The following is a 24,403-nucleotide window of genomic DNA, read 5'->3' as shown; positions in this document are numbered from 1 at the left end:
AGACAGACAGACAGACAGACAGACAGACAGACAGACAGACAGACAGACAGACAGACAGACAGACAGAGAGAGAGAGAGAGAATTTCCTCAGAAACAAAAACCCGGGCTGTTGGGATTACCGATCATGATCGGAACCAAGAGTCGTGGGAGACCTGCTGGTACATCTATTTGCCTCCCCTACTACCACCATCTCCCCCAGCAACACTGCCCCACCACCACCACCACCCCCCCCCCCCAACACACACACACACTGCCCCAGCACCGGGGGCCGTGGTGGCACATTGAGGCCAGTGTTGAGCGTTGTGCTGTGGGCCAGGGGCCCTGAGGCGCTTTTCGGGCTCTCTGACATTCTGGGGGGGGGGTTCCCTGAAGGTCGTGTTCCAGGTGAATGATCTGACATTTGGAGGGAAATGCCAGAGAAGAAGAAGAAGAAGAATGGGCATTTTGAGGTTGTGTGTGTGTCTGTGTGTGTGTGTGTGTGTGTGTGTGTGTGTGTGTGTGTGTGTGTGTGTGTGTGTGTGTGTGTGTGTGTGTGTGTGTGTGTGTGTGTGTGTGTCATTTAGGATAGAATAGCTCCATTCAATGTAATAGACACAAATTTATCGGAATATTACGTTTATTATTCAACTCGTAAAAAATACGGCATTGCCATAGAAACCTATCGTCATGAAAGGGCGGTCCTTCTGATTGACTGGAACGCCGCCTAACTGTCAAGGGTTAAGGTGAGTGGATCGGTGTGATGTCATCACTCCGTGGAGCCCCTTAGTAAGCTGCTGAGGAGTGGGCTGAGGTCTCAGTGCAGCCGCTTCTAGTCCGTTTCTCCAATTGGAGTGTCAATCACAAACCAAACACTCTCACACGTCATTAGCCTCTGACCTGGTCCATCCACACCTGAACCAATCAACAGCCTCTCCTGGCGGCGGTGGAGGGCGTTGGGAAGGCGGAGGTGTTTCTGGAAGGGACCGGTTGTTTTGGTGCCTTTCTGTAAAGAACAGAAGCCATCTGTTGTTGGATGATGAAATGGCAATTCTTTGGATGAACTTTGAGGATTATGGAGCTATTCTTTAAAATAAACTCGCTGTGAAATTCACACCTCCAGGCGAATGGTAGCTACATTTCATTTTGAAACCGTAATGCAAACGTCGGGCTTCCAATCACCTCCTGTTCAGCTGTGTATGAAAAACCCGAAACCACAGAGTAATAGGTATTCTGGGAGGGGCGGTAAATACAGCCGGCCGAATGGCATCAAGCCCATCTAAATCTCTGGTCCCTTGAGATGCTTTGAAATGCGTTTCCACCTGTTCTGCTCCTGGTAATAACATTCCTCGGACCATGCAGACCAATAATGAGACGAACTATAGTGGGGAGGGGGGAGCCATATGAGAAAGAATGTCAAAATGGTGACGAGAGCCACTGTTAATTCAGGTGAGGCGGAGAGAAAGAAGATGAAGGAGAACAAAAATGTGTCTTTGGATTCCAGGCGAGCTGGGGGACGTGTGGTCCTGCATTCAAATGTCTCCCGGCGGGAGAACCGGAATGAGACGAACAGGAGTGTGAAACACGGGGAGGAAGTGAGCCACAAGCTGAGGCCCGCGTCCAGAGCTTTAAAGTGAAAAAAATAAACCGAATGACTGACAGCTCAGAGAAGACGAGGAGGTGGAGGAGAAACGAGGAGCAGCAAAGCAATTTAAAAAACTGCTCCCAGTCAGAGATCTCCAGTCAGAGTGCTGTGGCACGTTGGTTGTTTACCATAGCCCCCAACACCCCCCCCCCCGCCCCCTCGGCGTGGTGACAGCCCCTCCTTCACGCCCTCTTGGAATCTCTACCCACCCAAGAATAATCATCACTCCCCACGTCTGCTTATCTGGTCGTATTCTGGGAAAATCAGTCGCAAGAGGGTACTACTAGAACATCCCGGGGGGGGGGGGGGGAGAGATTTATAGTCTCTCTCTCTCTCTCTCTCTCTCTCTCTCTCTCTCTCTCTCTCTCTCTCTCTCTCTCTCAGTAATGTTCTCCCCTATGGTGCTCACAGCCAAATGAAGGCTCACCCCACAGAGCCTTTGGTTGGGGCCCATAGGGCACTGGCTGTGGGCCCCAAAGGGCCTTGGGTCAGGGCTACACCACTGAGCTCAGACCCCAATTAGGGGGTCCAGGTCGAGGGAAAAAATGACCAAAGAGCCCCATTCTGCATGTTTAGCTTGTAACTTGTGTGGTTGTGTTGAGCAAGGGAGTTTGTTGTTTGTGTGCAGATAAGCCGCGCCTCGCCAAGGCATTTAAAGGTTCAGAATGACCCTGTTGTACCGAAGGCTTTGGATTGCTTCGCATGCATCACTGCTGCTGGTGAGGTCTACTCGCATACGGGAACTGTTAGGAAATGAATGGATTCCCGGAGCAGCAACATACGGCCATGTAAGGCTGTGTACAGCTGCGTTGTGGCCGAGACCTTCCTGTGTGGGGCAATACTTAAGTGCTTTAATAAACACACTTAAGCCTAACAGAAGGGTGTGTTAATAAACACAATTGGTCGAATGAATTCTTCCCTCTTGGACCGACCTGGCCGCCTGTCTCACTGGCTGCACCGTCGGTCTCGCGGGCTGCGCCGTCGGCGGAATGTCTGCCCGCGCCTCGGAGCAGAACAGCAGAACTCCTCCTGCCCTTTGACCCTTCCAGCTCCACACCAGGGGGGGGGGGGGCTGCTATCGCTCTGTCACGCGTGCAGGGGACGGGCGTTAAGGTCTAACCCCGTCGGGTTTTAGCCAGGCTAATGGGTTAAAACTAACCTTGGGTTTGGATTGTAATTGTAATAATGACATAACGTGAAAGTGATCACAATGTGACTTTCATCGACTGTGGACTTTGGGGATTGAACCCAGAAACCTTTTCCTGGGTGTCAAACACCCGTGGCACAACCGCATCCTCATCCTGAATCGCAGAATGACACAAACACGATCCAACGTGTTGATAGCGAGGCTGCTTCGAATCTGTTTGGACATTCATATTTTAAAAAGAGTGTGCTAAACATCACACTTCAGATGACAAGAACGAGATGACTCATCTCTACTCCTCAACAACACGTTCCTGAAGGAATCCTACGACTAAACACAATCATGATAATACCAAACATAGACTTCGAAACACATTCCTCATCGTTTGACACGTGAGGCAGCTAATCCGCTTTTGGGAACTGCGCCCAAAACGCGGGACCTCCGTCCACCCCCGCGTCACGCGGCACAAGGAGGGGACCCCGAGTGAGGGGGTGTCACCCGGCCGTTCGTCTTCATCAGGTTGTGGGGCTAACCCTAACCCGTCCCCTCGCCCCCCCTGCCCATCATCTGACCCTAACCAGCCATCCCTGTTCCCCCCTTAACCCACAACCCTAACCCTAGCTAAAGACAGTGCTGCCCCGATGGGTAAACATGCAGAATGCATCATCCCAACACACAGAACCACTCTGGAAATAAGTTAGTATCAGAATACCAAACCTAGCCTCCACAGTGAAGAAGTATTTCTGGACAACTCAGAGACGGATGTGTGAGTCCCTATCGTCCTACGGTCGGCCAAACTAAACTATTTTAGGTATAGTTTTAGGTAAAAGAGCAGACGGACAGAAAACCTTTTGAACCTTAGTTGTCCAGTTGTGTCCTGAGTAGAGCTGTCAGTTAAACGCGTTATTAACGGCGTTAACGCAAACCAAATTTAACGGCGTTAAAAATTTTATCGCGCAATTAACGCAATTATTTTATTAAAAGAAAAATGTATTTTATTTTTTTTGGCTCAAAACAAAGAAGCAGTAGCCTGACTGCTATGTTCAAATGACATTGGTTCAAAGCAGTCGTTTAATTGCACTATAGGCTCTTTTTTTGTATCGTCCTGTTTTGATCAGTATATGCCAATGTTGTTATCAATAAAAAATCATTTGCACAAGGCAAGCCGATGCACTTCACCATGTTGATAAGAGAATTAAAATGAGAAGAATTATGGGACAAGAAAATCAAGGGATATATAGCATAGAAAAATAATTTGCGATTAATCGCGATTAATCGTGAGTTAACTATGACATTAATGCGATTAATCACGATTAAATATTTTAATCGCTTGACAGCTCTAGTCCTGAGAGGATCTGTATCGATGAACGCTGTTCATAGAGAAACGTTTAGCACCGCGTTCATGGTTCTTCCCCTTCACCAGTTATTTGGCGGATTCAGACCCCAACACTCCATGGTGTCAACCGTCGCAGCATGAGAAGCTTCAGAGCGGCCCGCTTAGTTATGACGTCCGTGGCCCTCGGAGGCAGATCCATTGTTTTGAAATGAAGGCCCATTTATAAAAGACGCTCGCCTCCTTCTCCCCGCGGATGATTTGTGAGCGCTATTATCCCCCGTAACCGCTCAGGGGAAACGGACGTGTGTGTTTGTTAGTGTGTGTGTGTGTGTGTGTGTGTGTGTGTGTGTGTGTGTGTGTGTGTGTGTGTGTGTGTGTGTGTGTGTGTGTGTGTGTGTGTGTGTGTGTGTGTGTGTGTGTGTGTGTTTTGAGATTCCAGGGGTGACAAACCAGAATGTTCCCTCTTCTCCATAAAAGGTTTTTGTGTTTACGATTCCCAAACCTTCACCTCAAACACAGCAGAGGTGACAGAGTTAAAACAGAGGGAGATGGAGGGAGTGGAAGATAGACGAAGAGCAAGATAGAGGAAGAGGAAGATAGAGTAAGAGGAAAAAAAAGAGGGAGAGGACAGACAGAGAGAGGAAGAGGAAGACCGAGGTAGAGGAAGATAGAGAAAGAGGAGAGCCAGAGAGAGCAAGATAGAGGGAGAGGAGAGACAGATGAAGATATAGGAAGAGGAGAGCCAGAGAGAGAAAGATAGAGGAAGAGGAAGATAGAGGGAGAGGAGAGCCATACAGAGGGAGATAGAGGAAGAGGAGAGCCATAGACGAGGAGATGGAGAGATGGGAAGAGGGTTGGGAAGGAAGAGAGATAGTTGGAAGGGACCGTTGCGATACAAAGAGGTAGAGGGAAATGACCGATAACCCAGAAAAATCAGCGTGCAGGTGCCTTTTATCATGAAAGCACCTTCATCGTCTCCTGCTCGCCAGGGGAGGGAGAGAGAGACAGGTAGAGCTGACAGCAGATCTTTTCATTTCCAAGCCTGACTAATTCATTACGGACTGTTCCGGAGAGCCAGAACAAGCTGTTGTCAGAACCCGAGTCGGGGAGGAACAGGGAAGGAAAAGATTCTGCTGACTTCTTCCAGGGAAGCCATTTTCAAAGTTAATAGATAGGGCAAAAATATGAATATGATGCACTTTGTTTGAATAGCCCTCCATGGCTGCCACGAACAATACAGATCGAGATCCATCATCATATCGTTTGAATCCCTCCCAACCATATCTCCATCTGCTGTGTGGGGAGAATGTTTCTCATCAACACGCGTTCCGCACTCGGGGCCTACTCGGGTCCGTTTCCTCCGTTTTGCCGAGCAAATCTTTTCAGCATTTCTTTTGGCGAGGGCAGAATGGGTTACGGGGGAGCGCCCGACCTCACCGCTCCACCACACAGTTCACCGTCGAGGAGAGAGCAGCCGAGGCTATCAGCACAGTGCAGCATGCAGGGGCCGCTCTTGTGCACCTGCATGGAGGGATTCCAACTCTCGGGGCAAAAAGGGATGGCGTGACGGCGCAGGAGCCTCTGCTGGGCCGAGATAAAAGTGAAAGTGGAAGTAGAATAATCAATCGGAAAAGGAGGCGAGGGGACAATAATCGATGATGCAGAGTTGTCCGATAGCGATCCCCGATATATTATGAAAATGAAAGAGGTTTATTTTAAAAGGAGACACTTATTTTTAACAGGTCAACCATTTCCTGTGATTTCGATGAGTGGAAAGGGTACTTCCTCCCAGTTTTTAATTAGCCATCCCTAATTAACTAATAGTCTTGTAAGGACTAAACTAGACTAAATGTGATAACATTTGGTGCGTGCACCACGGTGTACACACAATAGTGGTGTACGCACCGTAGTGGGTGTGGGTGTGCACCACTAAGGGCTCATGTACTACTCATGAAATGAGAAGCCTAGTGCTTGAGGAATCCAAGGAGAAGGAACTTATATTGCTGTAACTTATATCATTACAAGTGCTGGATCTGAAAGAGAACTGAAGGTACAACTCAAAGACTGTACAAAGTGACCTCGCACAACATGGCTTCTTCCAGCCTCCTCTTCGTCCCGGTTGGTCTGTTGGAACCCCTCTCTGGTACAGCTACATCATGTTCGGAAGGCACACCTTGTTTCATATAGTGGTGTTAGGTGTTGGGCTTAAATAGTAAAGTACAGGTGCCGTCCACCAAATCCCAGCGCTGTCATTGAATGAAGTCTAGAAAAGGAGCAGAATCCAATTTACAATGTTATCAACTGAGCTCGTGAAAGACCAGACTGTTGTCTCTAGCTTGTAGTTTTTCCTCCGAGGAGGCGCCTGGTTTTACTGCCTGTTTTTCCTCACGCTTAACAGAACCATCGACCCGCTGGCCCAAAGATTAAACGCTGAGTTTCAGCCGCAAAGAAGTCGATCAGTAGCCTGAACCAGCGGCCAGAGACCAAAGCAACAGTAGACGTTGGGTCAGGCTCTTGGGGGGCGACCTGCCTTGTGTGCGCGCGGCCGTAGTCGGGGTGGATCCATGCACAGCGTTTGGTCCGACCCCCTCCTGCCCTCTGTAAAGAGCAAAGGGCGGGAGTTGATTTATGGAACACAAGGTCACGTTTCAATGCCTTGGATCTTTGAAAAGACTCGGAAACGGGGATGTGGTAAACAAAAGTAAAGGGATATTGATTGTTCAACAAACATTCAGGAAATATATAATATCGATAAAAAGGTAGAGGGTTTCTGAAACCTTCCTCCATGGCTTCATCCAATCAGAACTCTGGAGCTAGGTGAGCGAATGTCAGTGTGTTACGTAAAATGGAATGTGTGCGAGAGGGCAGGAATAGGGTCCGTTGTGGAATCGATAAACATCTAATCAAAGAGCCTGGGTTATGGCATCCAGCTCAAGGAACAATGCAGACATCGGGGTTCAAACCCATAACCGTTCCCCTTTACTACTGGCTGAGTGTATCTTAATAGTACTTGGAACAGTTTTAACTATTGAAGTTTCAGGTCCCATTTTGTAAATATTAGAGAGCGCTGCTGTGGGAAGCAGAATAGATAAAGACGCATGAAAGTAGAGCGAGACGGCGAACACAAAGACCATTCAATAGGTGAACTACTTCCAGAGCCTTTCAGAGAGGCCTCCACACTAACAGCATACAGTAAGCACTCTGCCAGGGACACAAGGCTCGCTCTGGCATGAACGAGTTGATCTCATTCTGTAAGACGGACACGACCCGCTGTTGGCGGGTTCCAAACGTGTCTTGGTCAGGTAACATGGGGACAAAGGTCAGTCGGGAAATAAAATAGATTAAAAATAATCATATTTTTAACTCTTTAAAAGTGTCATTGACATTTAATGTATTCACTCATAACGTATGAATGAAATGTGGACGTTAATTTAAACCGCTAATTAGATAACTTTATAGAGCGGCTGAATATATATATTTTAAAATATAAATAAATATATATATTGGCATCAATTGTATGTATAATTAATTTATATTTCCATTGTTTTTTCGTATTTCTCTCTGCAATGCTGGATTTCCCATTGGGGATTAATAAAGTACAGCTGGTCTAATCCTCATTCATCCATTCATCATCCCAGCGCATGGGTCTGCACATCGGTTATTTATTCATTCTTTATTCAGTTGACTGCGTGGCAGCATTACAAAGACACGGGGAACATATTGAATTAAATGTAGTGTAACATGCAGACCATTACCGCGGCGCTGTTTGCTCTGATGCTATCTGGCGCCGCGACCGGCTACATTCAGAGCAGGGCCTTAATTAACTTTACGACCAGGACGGAACAGAATCCCCCCCCCCTCCCCCAAATACAGAAAGAATGCTTTGGAGCGCGTCTTAGGGATGCCATCGTCCTACCTTCCCCCCTCTCAGATGGAGCAGTCCTCTGTTCGCTCCGAGTTCCTCTTCTTCCTCTTCCTCCTCCTCATCTCTGTAGTCCTGTGGGCAACAATGGGCAACAACAATGTCTCCTTACTGTCCATCCACCATGCTGGTCTGAACCCAGAAAGGACAATGCACTGGGTTCGATCCCCAATGAAACGCTGCTCTTTAAGACCTGATCTGTATGTGGAAAGAAACAGCTATTTAATTTATTAACGGCCATAACCCCCCCACACGCACCCCTTGGAGGAGGAGGGGGGGGGGGGGTTATCAAATAATGATTGATAAAAACCTTGAACGCCTGCCATCCAATTTAATACGGACCGACGCCACACATTAAAACTCACCAGGTTCCTTTTGTTATTTCCTGATCTTCACAGAGTCTGAACGTCAGCCATTTTGATTTCCGAGCACAGCATTGATCACATGTGCAGCCAATAAAGTGATTGTGTCAGCCATTTTGCCTTCTTCGCTTAGGTATGATGGTGGTCTAGAGCGCCATCATCACGTGCCTCCCATGCACAGGTCTGGAGCTCAACACTGTATGGGCCAAATAGAAAAATGTATAAAGAATAAAAGTTTTAATACAATCTAGGCAGACGATCCTGTGGTGTGTAGAAATACTAAAAGTAAAGGCTGAGCCAGAGAGTGTTCACTCAATAACACCTAACTTTACCCCTTGTGGTACATTAACCATCCACCACCCCTCTCCTCTCCTCTCCTCCCCTCCCCTCTCCTCTCCTCTCATCCCCTCCCCTCTCCTCTCCTCTCTTCTCCTCTCCTCCCCTCCCCTCCATTCTCCTCCCCTCCCCTCCCCTCCCCTTCCTCTTTGAACTCATTGATAAGCGACAGCTACTTCATCACAGTGGACATTTGCTTTTGGACAGGTTGTGTTATTCAATTATTAAATAACACTTTCTCCCTTCCTCCCTTGAGGCCCCAGACAACTAATGACAGGATGTTAGGGTGATGGAGTGCAGAAGAGATTAAAAAAGTAAAGGAACAGGAAATATACTCACAGCCCTCATCAGCTCTGCGTCGGAGAGTTGTTACCGCACACAATCTCGTACCACTAATGCCGCGGGTACGGCGGCGGCTAGGAGCTGCTTAGAAGACCTCATGGGGGGCATCACTCTCCGCCGGGCTGGCCCTTGGATCTCCAGCCCCCGGGTCCAGCCGTCTTCAGCTAGTGGGTCTAATGTCCGGATGGTGAATATAATATAACATCACATCCTAAAGGGTGGAGATTATTCCTCAGGTAGTTATATTGTTGCTCACTTAGTGATATTAGTGATATTATTCTTCAGGTAGTAATATTAGTGATATTATTCCACAGGTAGTGATATTATTAATTAGGTAGTGATATTATTCCAAAGGTATTGAAATTAGTGATATTATTCCTCACTGGTAGTGATATTAGTGATATTATTCCTCAGGTAGTAATATTATTCCCCAGGTAGTGTTATTAGTGATATTATTCCTCAGGTAGTGTTTGACATGTTTCACTGAAGGGTTGGGACCATTTGGACAGCACTGTTGTCTGTGAGTTAGCTTTCTCTAACCCCACCTTACACACACAGTCGGTTCCTGTGTACGACTCTCGAGTCGCCGCCTCAACATCGTACAGTCAACTATAGAAAGGACAACCACAACCAACCGGCAAAAATGTCAAAGAACACAATGAAGAACACAACGTGCGAAGAATAAATACTCCTAACCATTTAAACAGACACCATGCGCTGCAGGGTACAGTGAGACATCTCTCTCTTTCTCACGACCTTGATTTCATTTTTCAAAGCCGTCTCTTTCACTTTCTCAAGAGCAGGGCTCCTGCGAGTGTCCTTAGATTTTACAACCCACTGGTGTGCGGTCGTCGTAAACAGTCTGATTCAACACCACTGCGTTCCCTTGCACTGAATAGCAGTGCTGTCATCCTACTTTTATTATGATAGCCGTGAGAGATCCTTTACCTTTGACCCGGCGGCCTCAGGGTTGCTGGTGCCTCGTGTTGGTTAAACACCAGGGTGACCGCGATAACTCATCATGTATCCGTGCTGCATTGCCCTTCTGCCATGTACCATTTATTCATTTAGCAGATGCTTTGTCCGGCGACATTTTAGATAAACATCATGAAGGATAAGATATGGTTCAGGGCATCTTGCTAAAGGACGACTACAGACTGCATGCAGGGATTGAACATCCGAAGCCCTGTGATATTCTACGTGCCGTTTATTATGCCCTGCATTTGCCCAGTATTTCTGTGCGACGCTGCGACTCCAAAGTGCAAAGCTCTTCTACTCTTCCTTTCTCCGTCCTGTCCTCCGTTCAGTGAATCTAAACAAGGGCTTGTTATGCGACACTTTCAATAACCAGCGTTCAGCAAAGAGCTTTTCCAGAGTGCTCCTGCAAGGGGCCAGACTTAAATTAGTATTTAAACATAAGGTGTGAGGAGGAGGTACTGCATGTCTGGTCTTGTCTGGAAAAAGGCAGAGTGCTCTTTCTGAATTTAATGCGCTACAGGGTGGAGGGATGCATACACAAGGTGAACACAGGTCACACACATACGCACACACACACACACACACACACACACACTATCTCTCACAAACATAAACACATGCACACACATGCTGTATCTATCTCTCATTGATATAAACACAGACACTTACCCAACATTTTGTCTGTTTGAGGATTCTTCTGTCCAAGGCATTAACAGTGAACTTGTAGGTCCATGTTGTTTAGGAGGATGTAGGGGGCGGGACATTTTGCACACGGTCGCTTATACATCAAGACTTTGGGGTTTAAACCCAGAAGGAAGGGCTGGGAGCCCGACCCCTGAGCACCACAGGGCCCTCTTCACCCATCCATCCCAACGGTGGTCAGGGTCAGGGTCAGGGTCAGGGTCGGTAAGGTCTTGTATCTCTTTACTCAGCGGCGTTGCGGTATGAAGGGTGGCTCAGTCAGAGCCGCAGTACTCCAGCAGTAATCCAGTGTGCGGTCAGCGGCGGTGAAGGACATGGTCAGGGTCAGGGTTAGCGTTAGGGTAAGGGTCAGGGTCAGGTTTAGGGTTAGGGGTTGGATTAGACTATCAACCCGTGGTGTAGCCACCTTCTGAAATCTGATCCGTTGGGAAATCTGGAAATCAGAACAGAACGCTTCGTCAGTTAAAAGTCTCTGTTCTCACAGATCAATAACAGCAACGTGTGGGAATCATACAAGCATTGATCGTCGATTACACTCCAGTCATTGATGCGCACTAATGGGGCCTATAACGTTCACATCATCAGTTAGTTCCAATGACCCTGCAGGGGATTTTCTGTTGGTTATAGATCATCATAAATAGATATCCGAGCTGATTTTTTCCTTCAGCTGTTTGGTTTTTAGACAGGCTGTAGGCCTAGCTGCTATTGCACACACACTTGAACAAGGACTGATGACCTCTTAGTGCTTTATAGCTCACTGTAATTTTAATAGGATGACGTCTACATATGCTACATGTAGCTATGTTTTTCATTTATTATTGGCTGTATTTATTTGTGTATAGGCTGCATTGACTACTGTTTGCAAACCCAATTTCCCCTCTGAGACAATAAAGGCTGTCCTATCCTGTCCACCCTGAGCACATGCAGCCTTGTTCACCGTGCTGCTGAGCTAGTGAGCAGGGGTCAGAGGTCACCTTTTAATCACCCCATCAACAATATACATTACACATACTGCACAGAACGCACCGGCCTGGGGGTGTGTGTGTGTGTGTGTGTGTGTGTGTGTGTGTGTGTGTGTGTGTGTGTGTGTGTGTGTGTGTGTGTGTGTGTGTGTGTGTGTGTGTGAGGTTCTAACCTCCTAGTAGTTATAGAATAACGTCGTAGGACTGCTGGATCCAACATTAGCTATGGGCTGAAGGGACATAGCAATTTGCGTGTGTATAATAAATACCTATGGATATAAAAAAATATCCATACCAGTTTTGGTTTCTTATTCTAGCGAGTAGTGGTGGCAGATGTTGTAGGGTAGATCCCAGCATCAGAACTTGGAGTTGTTGAATGTTGAAAACTCCTTTGACTTTACTTCTCTGTTGTCCAGTTGACCTTTTTAGCCTGGGAACACTTTTTAAGTTCCGTCTAGTCACAGCTTGTCGTGACATTTACCATCAGGGGCCGATCGAGATCGACCAATCAACACCAAGAGATTGATGCTATTGATGCTCAGAGAAGCAGACACACAGACACACACACACACACACACACACACACACACACAAACATGTACACAGAAACCAGATATACAATCACACACACACATATCCCATGCAAAGTCAAACATCATTTCGGAGCAAAAAGATACAATGTCAAACATAATATAACATACACGCGCATACACACACACACACACACACACACACACACACACACACACACAAAGGCAAATATAATATAATACACACACACACACAGTTCAAAGCTTGCTTCTCCTTTTGAAATATTGCACTGGGTAACAGCACGTTGAAGAGCCACACTGTTGGGGAAATAACATCAAAGATTCGCTTTGTGTGCACGTGTGTCTGTGATGTGTGTCTGTGTGTGTGCATGTGTGTGCGCGTGTGTGTGTTCCATTTTAATCCGTTCGGCATATGTGTGGCGTATACTGCTCATATTATATTTGACTTTGTGTCTGTAGTGTGGGAAGGAAGTTGTGTGTTTGCAGTTGCATACATTATGGTCGACTTTGTATGCAAGTGTGTGTGACATTCATTAGGTTTGTGTGTATGGAAGCCTAGAAGGGCATTGTGGGTAATTGCCGTCATATTGCCCTCCCCCTTCTGCACACACACACACAAATACACACACACACGCACACGCACACACACACACACACACACACACACACACACACACACACACACTAGTTAGGGTTATTGGGTGGGGTGGGGGCGGGGGTCTGCTGTAACCCTTGTGTGTGTGCATCACCGTGACGAGGGATTAAGTGTCCCAGGGTGCAGACGCCCGTCTGTCTCCGAGGGCGATCCTGTGTGGAATACAAACACACACCAGGGGGGAGGCGCCGGGCACACACCACACATGTTTAGTCGTATCTGTTTGTTGTACTCTTATCAGGCCCTGAGCTCCTCAGCCTCAGGTTGAAGAGACGTTTGGGTCCGACCCTAACCCAACCCTTACCCTAAGCCTCAGGTTGAAGAGGTGTTGGGGTCCGACCCTAACCCAACCCTAAGCCTCAGGTTGAAGAGGTGTTGGGGTCCGACCCTAACCCAACCCTAACCCTCACCCTCAGGTTGAAGAGGTGTTGGGGTCCGACCCTAACCCAACCCTAACCCTCACCCTCAGGTTGAGGAGGTGTTGGGGTCCGACCCTAACCCAACCCTAACCCTCAGGTTGAAGAGGTGTTGGGGTCCGACCCTAACCCAACCCTAACCCTCAGGTTGAAGAGGTGTTGGGGTCCGACCCTAACCCAACCCTAACCCTCACCCTCAGGTTGAAGAGGTGTTGGGGTCCGACCCTAACCCAACCCTAAGCCTCAGGTTGAAGAGGTGTTGGGGTCCGACCCTAACCCAACCCTAACCCTAAGCCTCAGGTTGAAGAGGAGTTGGGGTCCGACCCTAACCCAACCCTAACCCTCAGGTTGAGGAGGTGTTGGGGTCCGACCCTAACCCAACCCTCACCCTCAGGTTGAAGAGGCGTTGGGCTCCTGTTGTCCTCTCTCAGGCCCTGAGTTCTTCAGACACGGTAAAGGCTCAGTTATGGTTCCAGGGCGACGCAACGCAAGGGGCTTTACGGACCCATTACGTCGTTGCGGACCCTCCTTGCGGCGACGCAGCCGCGAGGGCTATGATTGGTCAGCTCACTCAAACCCTACGCAGAACCAAAAACAGGTTCACGACTGCATCGAAGCGTCTGCGTGGTCGTCGCGTTGCGTCGCCGTGGAACCATAATCAGCCCTTTAGTCGTGGTGCTCTCGGAGGCCTCAGGGCAGGCTGAAGGTTTTGGGGTACATTGGGGAACCCAGACCCTTATGACCGGGAGTCACACCCTAACCTACAAGGTTGTTCTGATGAACGTCCACGCATGTGCTGCTCACTGTCAGCATTATGACTATCAGGCACTTCATTTATATGCGTGTATTTTATTGAAACTAAACCTGCTTTCTTAAGCCATGAGCCATGGCGGTGGGGGAGAGGGAAGGAGAGAGAGAGGGTGAAAACGAGAGCAGGAGAGTGAAAACAAGAGAGGGTGAGAGAGAGAGAGAGAGAGAGAGAGAGAGAGAGAGAGAGAGAGAGAGAGAGAGAGAGAGAGAGAGAGAGAGAGAGAGAGAGAGAGAGGGTTAAGACTGGTAGAGAGAGAGAAAGAGAGAGAGAGAGAGAGCGATAGAGCGGGGTTACCCACCCAGAGTCCCAAGGGCCCCGGCACCTTTAAAAACGACTAAAATACTAAATCAAACCAAAGGAATAATGCGCCAATTAGCCCACAGTGCAGTGCGGTACGCTGGGATCAGACAGGCTCTCAGCCTGTGCGTTTCAAGAGGTTGTATTAAACATCACACACGTTAATATGCGTTCTGGAAGTTCCCGGGAGCTCTGCGCAGACCGCAGCTTTCACACGCAGCCGTTCCTCTCGGGCATTCATCAACAGCTTTATATTTTGTACGTGTGTGCGTGTGTGTGTGTGTGTCTCACACCTCCCTCTGTCTCTGTTTCTCCTCCCTCTTGTTCTCTCCCACCATCTCCCCTCTCTCTCCTCATCCGTCTCTCTGCCTCCCACTCCTCTCCCGGCTTCTCTCTCATTCCCCTGCTCTCGCCCTCCTATCTCCACCTATCTCCTCACTCCCCCCCTCTCCCACACCCTGTGTGTGTGTGTGTGTGTGTGTGTGTGTGTGTGTGTGTGTGTGTGTGTGTGTGTGTGTGTGTGTGTGTGTGTGTGTGTGTGTGTGTGTGTGTGTAATGTACTGGCTGGGAGCTCTGCTGTGCTCATAATTCTTTATCGTCAGCCATTACTCTGTCGAACATTGCTGCTATTTGCCTCTCTGTCTGTCTGTCGGTCGGTCGGTCGGTCGGTCGGTCTAGAAGAACACATAATCATTGCGTAATAGCGCCCCCCCTCGGAGGTCGACCAGCCATGACCTCATCGGAAAACACACAAAGGCATACGCAGCCCCCCGGTCTCAACGGACCAAAAGGGTCAAGGGTCAAGCTCATTTCACTACGTCTATAATCATCAAGGCTCTTGGACTCATTCCTCACCAGCCCGCCTCGCTGTGATGGGGCTTGGGCTCAGAGAGCAATCTGCTGGCTGCTGAAAGCCCTGGGGGTCGTGAAGGTAGAATGATGAGGTGAAATGGTGGAATATATTGGCCATATAAACAGGCATACAGGCATAAGGTTGTGGACCGCCCCATTCTGAGCTGGTCCACACTCCAGCCTTTAAGGCACTATTTCTGAATATTCTTCTGAATACGATGCATTCAATAAAATATTTAGATGCGTTTATTTAATGACATATTATTTTATACGATGTATACTATTTTGTATACCATAAAAATACTGTCTTTGTTTGAATTAGTACATTGATGGCACCCTTGCAGCAGTGATCGCAGCAAAGTGTGTTTTTGTGTCTGTACGTATCTGTGTACGCGTGTGTGTGTGTGTGTGTGTGTGTGTGTGTGTGTGTGTGTGTGTGTGCATTATGCATGATGCATGTGCTGCTGGTATCTTAACTTATGGAGAGGGGGGGGGGGGGTCACAAAGGACATTTAAAGAATGGCACTCAGAGGAGAGCAGCGGGGGTGTTGGGATGATGGAGTGCGTGTGTGTGTGTGTGTGTGTGTGTGTGTGTGTGTGTGTGTTTGTGCGCGCGCGTGTGTGTGTGTGTGTGTGTGTGTGTGTGTGTGTGTGTGTGTGTGTGTGTGTGTGTGTGTGTGTGTGTGTGTGTGTGTGTGTGTGTGTGTGTGTGTGTGTGTGTGTGTGTGCGTGCGTGCGTGCGTGCGTGCGTGCGTGCGTGCGTGCGTGCGTGCGTGCGTGCGTGCGTGCGTGCGTGCGTGCATGTGCACTCTAATTAAAATGGAGCGGCATCCTGGCCTGCTGTGTCTTGTCATTAACAGTGAATCGCTACATGCCTCAACACTGACATACCTAATTTGATATGCTGGACGTCATTACTTGCAACAATGCCCCAATGGTAATAACAGCACATGCGTGTTTGTGTTATTTAAATGTGTATGCATTATTCATGTTTTTATAATTAAATGACAACAAGGACAAAAAACCTTTTTGTCAATCGTGAGACAGAGCTGAAGTCGACCGCGGTGTTTGACACAGACTCGGAGACACCCTCAGGGTCAGGGGACGCTGGGGAGCGTTGTTCTTTTTGTGTTTATTCGTGCAAGCGTGGTTGCGTGTGTCTGCGTGTGCATGCGTGTGTGTGTTAGTGCATGCATCTGTTCGTGAGTGCGTGTGTGTCCGTGCGTGTGTGTTAGTGCATGCGTGGGTGTTTGTGAGTGCGTGTGTGTTTGTGAGTGTGCGTGGGTCCTTATGTGTAAGTGGTTGTGAATTTGTCACACGACAAACAGAGTGTGCCATGATTGAACATATTTCAAATTAGTTTGGTACTGGTATCGGCGAATCTTGATACTGGTGATTATGCGGCATTAATGCAGAACACAGATGGTTTCAAAGCTGGGGGAGGATTGCCGCTCAACATCTGCATCAAGGCGGGCATGAACGTAAACAGGTTGTGTGTCTTCACGTTCGCCCCCCCCCCCTCCTCTCCGTGTGACGGACACCTGTCAAGCCTCAGATTTCCCTTTTCTAGTCTTTAGCCAGTCCTCCTGATGTTCAGATCATCGCCACTCCCCCTCTATGGTCTGCTGTCCACCTCCAGGAGCTTCTCCCCCTCCTCCTCCTTCTCCAGGAGCTTCTCCTCCTCCACAAGGTTCTCCTCCTCCACGAGGTTCTCCTCCTTCTCTCAGGGGGTTCTCTTCTTCCTCCTCCTCCTCCTTCTCCTCCTCCTCCTCCAGGAGGGGCTCTTCCTCCTCCTCCTTTTCCTCCCCCTCGAGGTTCTCCTCTTTCAGGAGGTTCTCCTATGTGGAACCCCCCCCCCCCCCCCCCCCGCGGAACTAGCTTCCGGACTCTTTGGTGCGTGTAACGCCACCATCACTGCCATCGCCGCAGCAACAACCACAGCACCAGTCCCTCATTCCCATTAAGATGAGGACAGATCCTTCAGAGAGCGGCTGGCTGCTGTTCTACTGAAGGCATGCTCGAATAATGAGAGTAAACAGTAATTACTGGGAGAACCTGCTCATTGATTACAGTCGGGGCCTCCGGGGAATCACCAGGAGAAGAGAGAGAGGAGATCTCCAGGTGCTGACACAACACGGGTCTAAAGCTCCCCTGGGCCGTGGCGGAGGCGTGTGGAGCGTGTGGCGTCTCCACGCCGTCTCTCGTGGGGGGGGGGGGGGGGGACATCGTCTCCCCAGTGGCGCGCTGGGTGGAGCCTCAGTGATGAACCTCCACGGCGCACTTGGCTCTTCTTTCTCCATTTGTTTCCTTCGGAGGCTGACGATGAATCTCTGCTTGGAGGGGCTTGCTGGTGAATTATGCATGTGGTATAGATCTTTGCTCGGCTCGGCAGAAGGTGAGGACCAGCGTTCCAACGCGGTCACGTTAGCGAGGGGGCTGCAGGCGACGCCGATCAGCAGCCGGCTCCCCAGAGCAAGGCGCCGTCTTCTGGGGGGCGAGCCACGAGGAAGGCGTCCTATTGTCCAAAGCGACCCCACGGCCCCTTTGAGGAACGGGCCCAGAAAAGGCCCTGGTTCCTCGGGTGAATGTCAGACCAGGAGGAGCGTGTACAAAGTGTGTGAAGTGTGTGTGTAGTGTGTGTGTGGGTGTAGTGTGTGTAGTGTGTGTAGTGTGTGTGTGTGTAGTGTATGTGCAGTGTGTGTAGTGTGTGTAGTGTGTGTGTGAAGTGTGTTGTAGACTGTGTAGTGTGTGTGTAGTTTTTGTAGTGTGTGTGTGAAGTGTGAAGTGTGTGTAGTGTGTGTAATGCACACTCTGAGCACGCACACTAAGTCACTTGCTCCGAAGGTTATCTCCCAGCGCTCAGGCACTTTCTCTAAATCCTCTTCATCCAACAGAGGACTTCTATTTTGTGCTCCCGCGGCGGGCCGCCACTTCATCTCATTTGTTCTCCAACAGGTCAGAGTGTCCCCCTCTGGGTTTGGATCAGATGACAGTCAGCGTAGTGCCGTGTTGGAGAGGGCTTGTATTCATAAAGAGATACATCTTATCAGCTCGCTTTTTTCCGGTTGGGTTTGAATTCAATCCATTTTCTCTTGCATATATTTTTAGGTAATAAAAAGGATAGGTAGCCGGTCAAATGTTTGGAATCGTTGAGTGCAGTTGCCTAGCGACAGCCAAAAGAAACCTAACCTAACCCCCTCCGGGCTGAAGCCCCAATCCGAACCCTAACCCTAACCCGATTAAACTTGGTAACCCTATTAAACTTGGTTCCCCAAACTTGGGTTTGGGGAACACATACAGAAGTCATCTATATCTATAATATATAGATGGATACATAACAGGGCTATATTAAAGTAGGGGGGTAAGGTCTATGGTGTATGTGTAGAAGCTTTATGCAGCTGATCAAGAGGCCCCCGCCTGCTTGAAGGATATGTATCATTGTGACGCACTGATCTCATTATTTATCCCGGTAGTCAGCTCGTAACCTAAAGTATGCCCCTGAACTCGAAGTACGTTCATAAGCTTTCCCTGGGACAGCGCAATCTCACCTATCGAGGGTGTTAGGTGAGAGGTACTCACCGCAGGTCCACAGCCACCGTAGGGGAACAGCTCTCTCTCAGCGACACCCCGCACCGGCACCTGGTCCCGGTGGGGTGAACCGCCAGTCCAGTTAGTTCCACCGTGTATTTGCAACCAAAAGATTCTCCCATAGAGGTGTCTCCAAGAGCATCGTGTGTCCCTCGGGTTAGGTTCAATCTCTCCGAGTCTCACCTGCAGAACACCTTCCCAGACTCTCTACCTAGAGCATCACTTCCTGGGTCTCCCTGTAGCCTCAGCTGTGGCTATTTACCGCTAACGAGCACCTCAACACCGCCCCCTCTGTGTGATGTCATTACTGAGCCTAGCCATGAGCACACTAGAACTAACCTTATTCCTAGTATCCTAACAATCGTAGTTCACTCTTTATCTATAGAAGGAAAGAAAGGACAGAAGGTTCTCTGTCGTGTTCTCGGGGTTCTCTGTCGTGTTCTCGGGGTACTCTGACGTGTTCCCGGGGTTCTCTGTCGTGTTCTCGGGGTTCTCTGTCGTGTTCTCAGAGTTCTCTGTTGTGTTCTCAGGAGGGGAGTCTGTAGAGGTCCCGCACTGAGGAGAGGAGGAAGAGGAGGAAGAGCAGGAGGAGGAGGAGGAAGAGGAGCTCAGGGGCCGCTCACACCTGGATGCCCCTGTGGTCGCAGCGCTGCTATGAGGACAGGTACGTCCTCGCGTGTGTGTGTGTGTGTGTGTGTGTGTGTGTGTGTGTGTGTGTGTGTGTGTGTGTGTGTGTGTGTGTGTGTGTGTGTGTGTGTGTGTGTGATCTTCCATCCCCAGTGATCCAGTAAAGCAGACACACGCACAGGCATGCACCCGCCATTGTGTGTGCACACAGTTGCACACAAGCTGCAAGGGTCACTCCAAATAACATCATTCCTGGGTTACTTCTTGATAGAATCGAGGAGAGTTAAAGAGAGTCAGGGAGAGTGAAAGAGGGCGAGAGAGGGCGAGACCCACAGCGAGACAGAGAGAGAGGATGTCACCGTGGTTGTTGTTACATGGTCAGGAAGGCAGAGGAATCAATGTGTGTTCTCATGAGGAGGTGGTCTTTCTGTGTGTGTGTGTGTGTGTGTGTGTGTGTGTGTGTGTGTGTGAGAGAGGGGGAGAGAGCAAGAGAGGGAGTGGCTGAGAGAATGGGGGAGAGAGAGAGAGAGAGAGAGAGAGAGAGAGAGAGAGAGAGAGAGAGAGGGGGAGAGAGAGAGACAGAGGGAGAACAAGGGAAATGTATGTAGGCTGTGATGAAAATAAATCATATATTATTATTAAGATAAATGGTCCACGGCAGGGAGAGACAGAAAGAGAGAGAGACCCAGAGACGGTGGAGGTGTGTTGACAGTCATGCAGACCCCTGCGCTGCTGTGATACCCTACCGCTGAATAATTCACGTCCTCCGATTGGACGTTACGACGGCTCGCGGCATGGGTTGCACACTGTTAGCCAGAGCTAATTCTCAGAAACACAACAGCCACAGGACTCCTCCATCGCCCTGTCACTTTAATGTCTGGATGAATGACGGGAGTCAAAGACATCAGCAGGTCCCTTTGGGGCCCCCGGCAGCCTTGTGGGAGCCGTGGGTCACTCTGGGGCCCCCACCGCCCCTTGGGAGACACGAGTCCCTATGGGGCCCCCATTGCAGGTCGCTCTGGGGCCCCCACTGCGGGTCGCTCTAGGGCCCCCACTGCGTGCCCCCATCGCCCCGTGGGAGACGCGGGTCCCTCTGGGGCCCCCCCTGCGGGTCGCTCTGGGGCCCCCCCTGCGGGTCGCTCTGGGGCCCCCACTGCAGGTCCATCTTGGGCCCCCCCATCGCCCCGTGAGAGACGCGGGTCCCTCTGGGGCCCCCCCTGCGGGTCGCTCTGGGGCCCCCACTGCAGGTCCATCTTGGCCCCCCCATCGCCCCGTGAGAGACGCGGGTCCCCCCAGGAAAGGAGGAGGCCCGCTCAATCGTCGGCCGGAGCCGCCGTCTGACATTTGCAGTTGTCTTTCGTCGAGGAGAGAGCGTCCTGACGCATCCTGTTTGATTTATGTGTGACATCACGGGCCGATCAGATGGCTGAGCGTGGCTGATGGATGGCCGGTGAGCTGGAGATAAGAGACTATCCTTTCTTGCTCTTCTTGGGTCTCCTCTATCTGGTTCTCCTCGGGGTCCTTGGGGGTCAACGGAAACGTCCGAAAGAAATGGAAGGGATTTCTATTTTTACATCCAAGACCTTGAATGTGTGTTACTTTGTGGATCCCATTACCTGTGGATTGGGGGATTGGGTCTGGAAGATATACAAGCTAGTCAACGGCACTCTGTGTGTGTGGGTGTGTGTATGCGTGTGTGTGCGTGTGTGTGTTTATTCCTGGCTTGGTGTACACTAGGGCTTCCCTTAGGTCCTCATTGTGACGCATGAAAGATTGATGATCTTGTTTGTGTTGAGAAGAGGAGAATGTGGCCCACACCTACAGTCCTTATAACACTTATAACATCAGTCTACTAAATGACTAAAGGTTGCTTCAGCCGAGCCACCAACTCTTAAAAATAGACCCGGCTATCGCGGCTGCAATCAAAAAATTAAATGCCCTGCAAAAGGTAATTTATCAAAGAAATCCTGGCTAATCCGCTGAAGGCTTCCTGACGTCCGTCCGACACACGACCTCATTATGGACTCAAATTACTTCACAAAGTATTGACTTCCCCTCCTTGCTCCTTGCTTTATTAATCCCCCTTTAATCCCCGCTAAACGACGTCCCTCGTGGTTAAGAGTAATGCCGCCCGTGACTCGGGGACGAAGGGTGATGAGGAGGAGGAGGGGGGGTGAGGAGGAGGAGGAGGAGGGTGATGAGGAGGAGTTCGATCGATTCACGCTGAACCTGGAGTCCCTTTAATAGTGAGGAGAGAAACAGCTGTCCATCAGATGGAGTCACATGACGTGTACACAGTTATGTTGACATGTGTTATGTCCGTTTGCATTGCCAATGCATATGCAAAGCAAAAATAAGATTCATGCATACAATATTAAGAAAGTCGAGAGAGAACAATTAAGACATGATATGCAGCTTTAAAAGAATGCAAGCTCAGACATTTCTCTACTGAATGTTTCTTTCTTCATCTTGAATTCCATCCCTTTCGTTTTTTTAATCCCTCTCTCATTCTCCTTATACGTCTGATGGTCTATACATATATGTACATAAATCTATCTATATCTATCTATCAGGTATACAGTAGGAGAGACAGAGGGGAAGAGATCTAAGTGAGCTGAGCCATCATGGCGGTGGGGGATGAGAGAGAGAGCAAGTCTGTAGCCTACTGTATGCGGGGCTCGCTCGCCGCACGGTGACTAATGCCTGGTCGCTCCCAGTGGACGTTCTGATGGAAATGTCAACATCTCTGTTGTGATGAGAATGAATGCCATCCCACATGGGGGAGACACAGGTGACCTGGAAGGCACAGAGCGGTCTACTTGGTTCAGTTATCATTAAAACAATTCTGATTATCGTAAATTTCAGAAAAGTTTTCTTCCTGAAAGTGTTCCCCCAGAAATCTATGTTGTTTTCTGTTGAAAGCGAGAGGCAGTCGAAGCAGACTTCCACTGTTACCCACCCACTGTGTAATTCCACCCAGCCTTTGAAGCCTCCAGTTCCATGGGCTTCAGCCAGGGTATACGCAGCCAAGAGCGTGGGCCTCTTCAAACAACACCTCAGCTACCATTACTAGCCTCCTTTAGCCCTGATTCATCCAAAGAGACTTACTTGTGAATTCGTCTTTTTCAGTAGCGGACAATATCAGTCTGGCTGACAAACCATCGTAGCCTTCCTTCCTAGCTCCACTAAAACATCCCGTACCAATAATGTTTGGCACATTGACTTCATACTAATTCTGCAGGAGAGTATTCAGCGTAAGAGCGCTTGCCACAAAGGTAAACATAAAGCCCTTTTGTCTTTTGGATTCGTTGTGCGTCCGTCAGAACGGAGTTGTAGTGAAATAAATAACACTGACTCGTCATACAGGTATTTTTACAAAATGTCTAAAGACCAAAAGTGTGTACATGCAAATGCTCACGTTTGGTGAAGCCTGGAGAGACGGTTCATTGATCTCCAGTACTGCGGCTGTCCGTTGACGAGCAGCTGGAGGAAGACCTTTTCTCCAGAGATAAGGCTTTGGAAATGGAGATCCAACCCAGTCCCCTTTTGCCTGGGAGTTCAAACACCCTCACTGCTAAAGACAATTCACAATCTGGTGAATCATTTCCAAAATGTGCACTTGTTCCATAATGCTCTGTGAAGCTCGCAAAGTCCTGGAAACTCTGGCAGAATCAGAGAACAGATGAGGTTCAAGTAGGGAGAGGTGCAGCTGCCTTGAGTGTGTGTGTGCGTATGTGCGCACGTGTGTGTGTGTGTGTGTGTGTGTAAATGGCCACCAGGGAAAGGACATGGAAGTAATAGATATGAAGCCATGAATTTTTAAAAGCGCTTCCTTGTGTTGAAAAGTTTCACGATTTGTCTCGCGTGTAACTGAGTGACGGGGAAAATGATGGGGGTATTATCATTCCAAGAATCTAATTTTAACAACCATGAGCCAGCGATGGCATCGGGACGACTATGGCTACAGGTTTAGAAATAATGAAGTAAAGGATTTGGAGGGATCTGCAGGAATCAGATCATTAGGCAGCAGCTGTTCATGGAAACAGATGACACGTCTTTTGGGGAAATTACAAAATCTGTTAAATTAGCCATCTTCATCGTAATACAGTCTTCGACAGTTAGAAATTTGATGTGCGACTTTATATTATACTCACTAAAACCACACAGTCCAACGGACTGTACATAACGTATATTGTACGTTATGTACATTGTTAACACAAAATAATAATAAATAAATAACAACAATAACTGTATAAAAGCTGTACAACTGTAAATGTGACACTGACAACAAACTCACAATTCTTATGCCTTGTCTGCATATTGTGGCGTTTTAAATCTTTACTCTTTACTCGCCTTAGTTGATTTCCATAGCTGTCAACATCTTACTCCAATACTTGAATCTATAACATAACCTTGTGAATGTTCCTGGCAATAGGCATTTAAAATGCACTTAAAAGCCGCACGAAACACCCAAACTGAAAGATCCTTTATCCCCCTGTCACACACCAGTTTCTTCTAAACCTTGAAATAATGGTCACCCCACGGGAACCACACAATGAGATGCATTCGTTGAGTCCTAAAGGATTCACTGCAAGACGGGCGTGGGACAACCAGACAAAGGTCTACAGTGATGGGGACAGTGAACGCTCTGGACCAATAGCAGGGAATAGTTCAGCAGAGGCCAATCACAGAAGCCCTGAGCTTGCACCTGCCCTTTCTCCGTCCCTGATGGATAACGCCGGTGGTCGTTGTGCCTGCAGGGTCAGTGATAGAGCGGCCTCATGAATGTGCTCAGAGCACAAGTGATATTCTCTTCATAAACTGTACTTGTGTGCATGTGGGTCCCACACACACACACAACCAGAAATCCCCACACACGTATCCCCCACTTTGCAGAGGGT

At 48.9% G+C, this 24,403-nt stretch overlaps 1 protein-coding gene across 1 annotated transcript in view; it reads left to right on the top strand.

Annotated features, from left to right (window-relative positions):
- chrm2a (cholinergic receptor, muscarinic 2a) overlaps nt 1–24,403 on the top strand; it is a 53,785-nt gene that overhangs the window by 7,014 nt on the left and 22,368 nt on the right. Inside the window, exon 2 of the mRNA XM_056578620.1 lies at nt 19,406–19,539. The gene's annotated coding sequence lies outside the window, so the exon portion shown is untranslated. The remainder of the gene's footprint in view (nt 1–19,405; nt 19,540–24,403) is intronic.

This window comes from Gadus chalcogrammus, chromosome 19 (assembly GCF_026213295.1).
Source record: "Gadus chalcogrammus isolate NIFS_2021 chromosome 19, NIFS_Gcha_1.0, whole genome shotgun sequence".
Taxonomy (NCBI): Eukaryota; Metazoa; Chordata; class Actinopteri; order Gadiformes; family Gadidae; genus Gadus; species Gadus chalcogrammus.
Note: the sequence above shows the minus strand (reverse complement) of the source record. Positions and strands in the feature narration are given on the sequence as shown.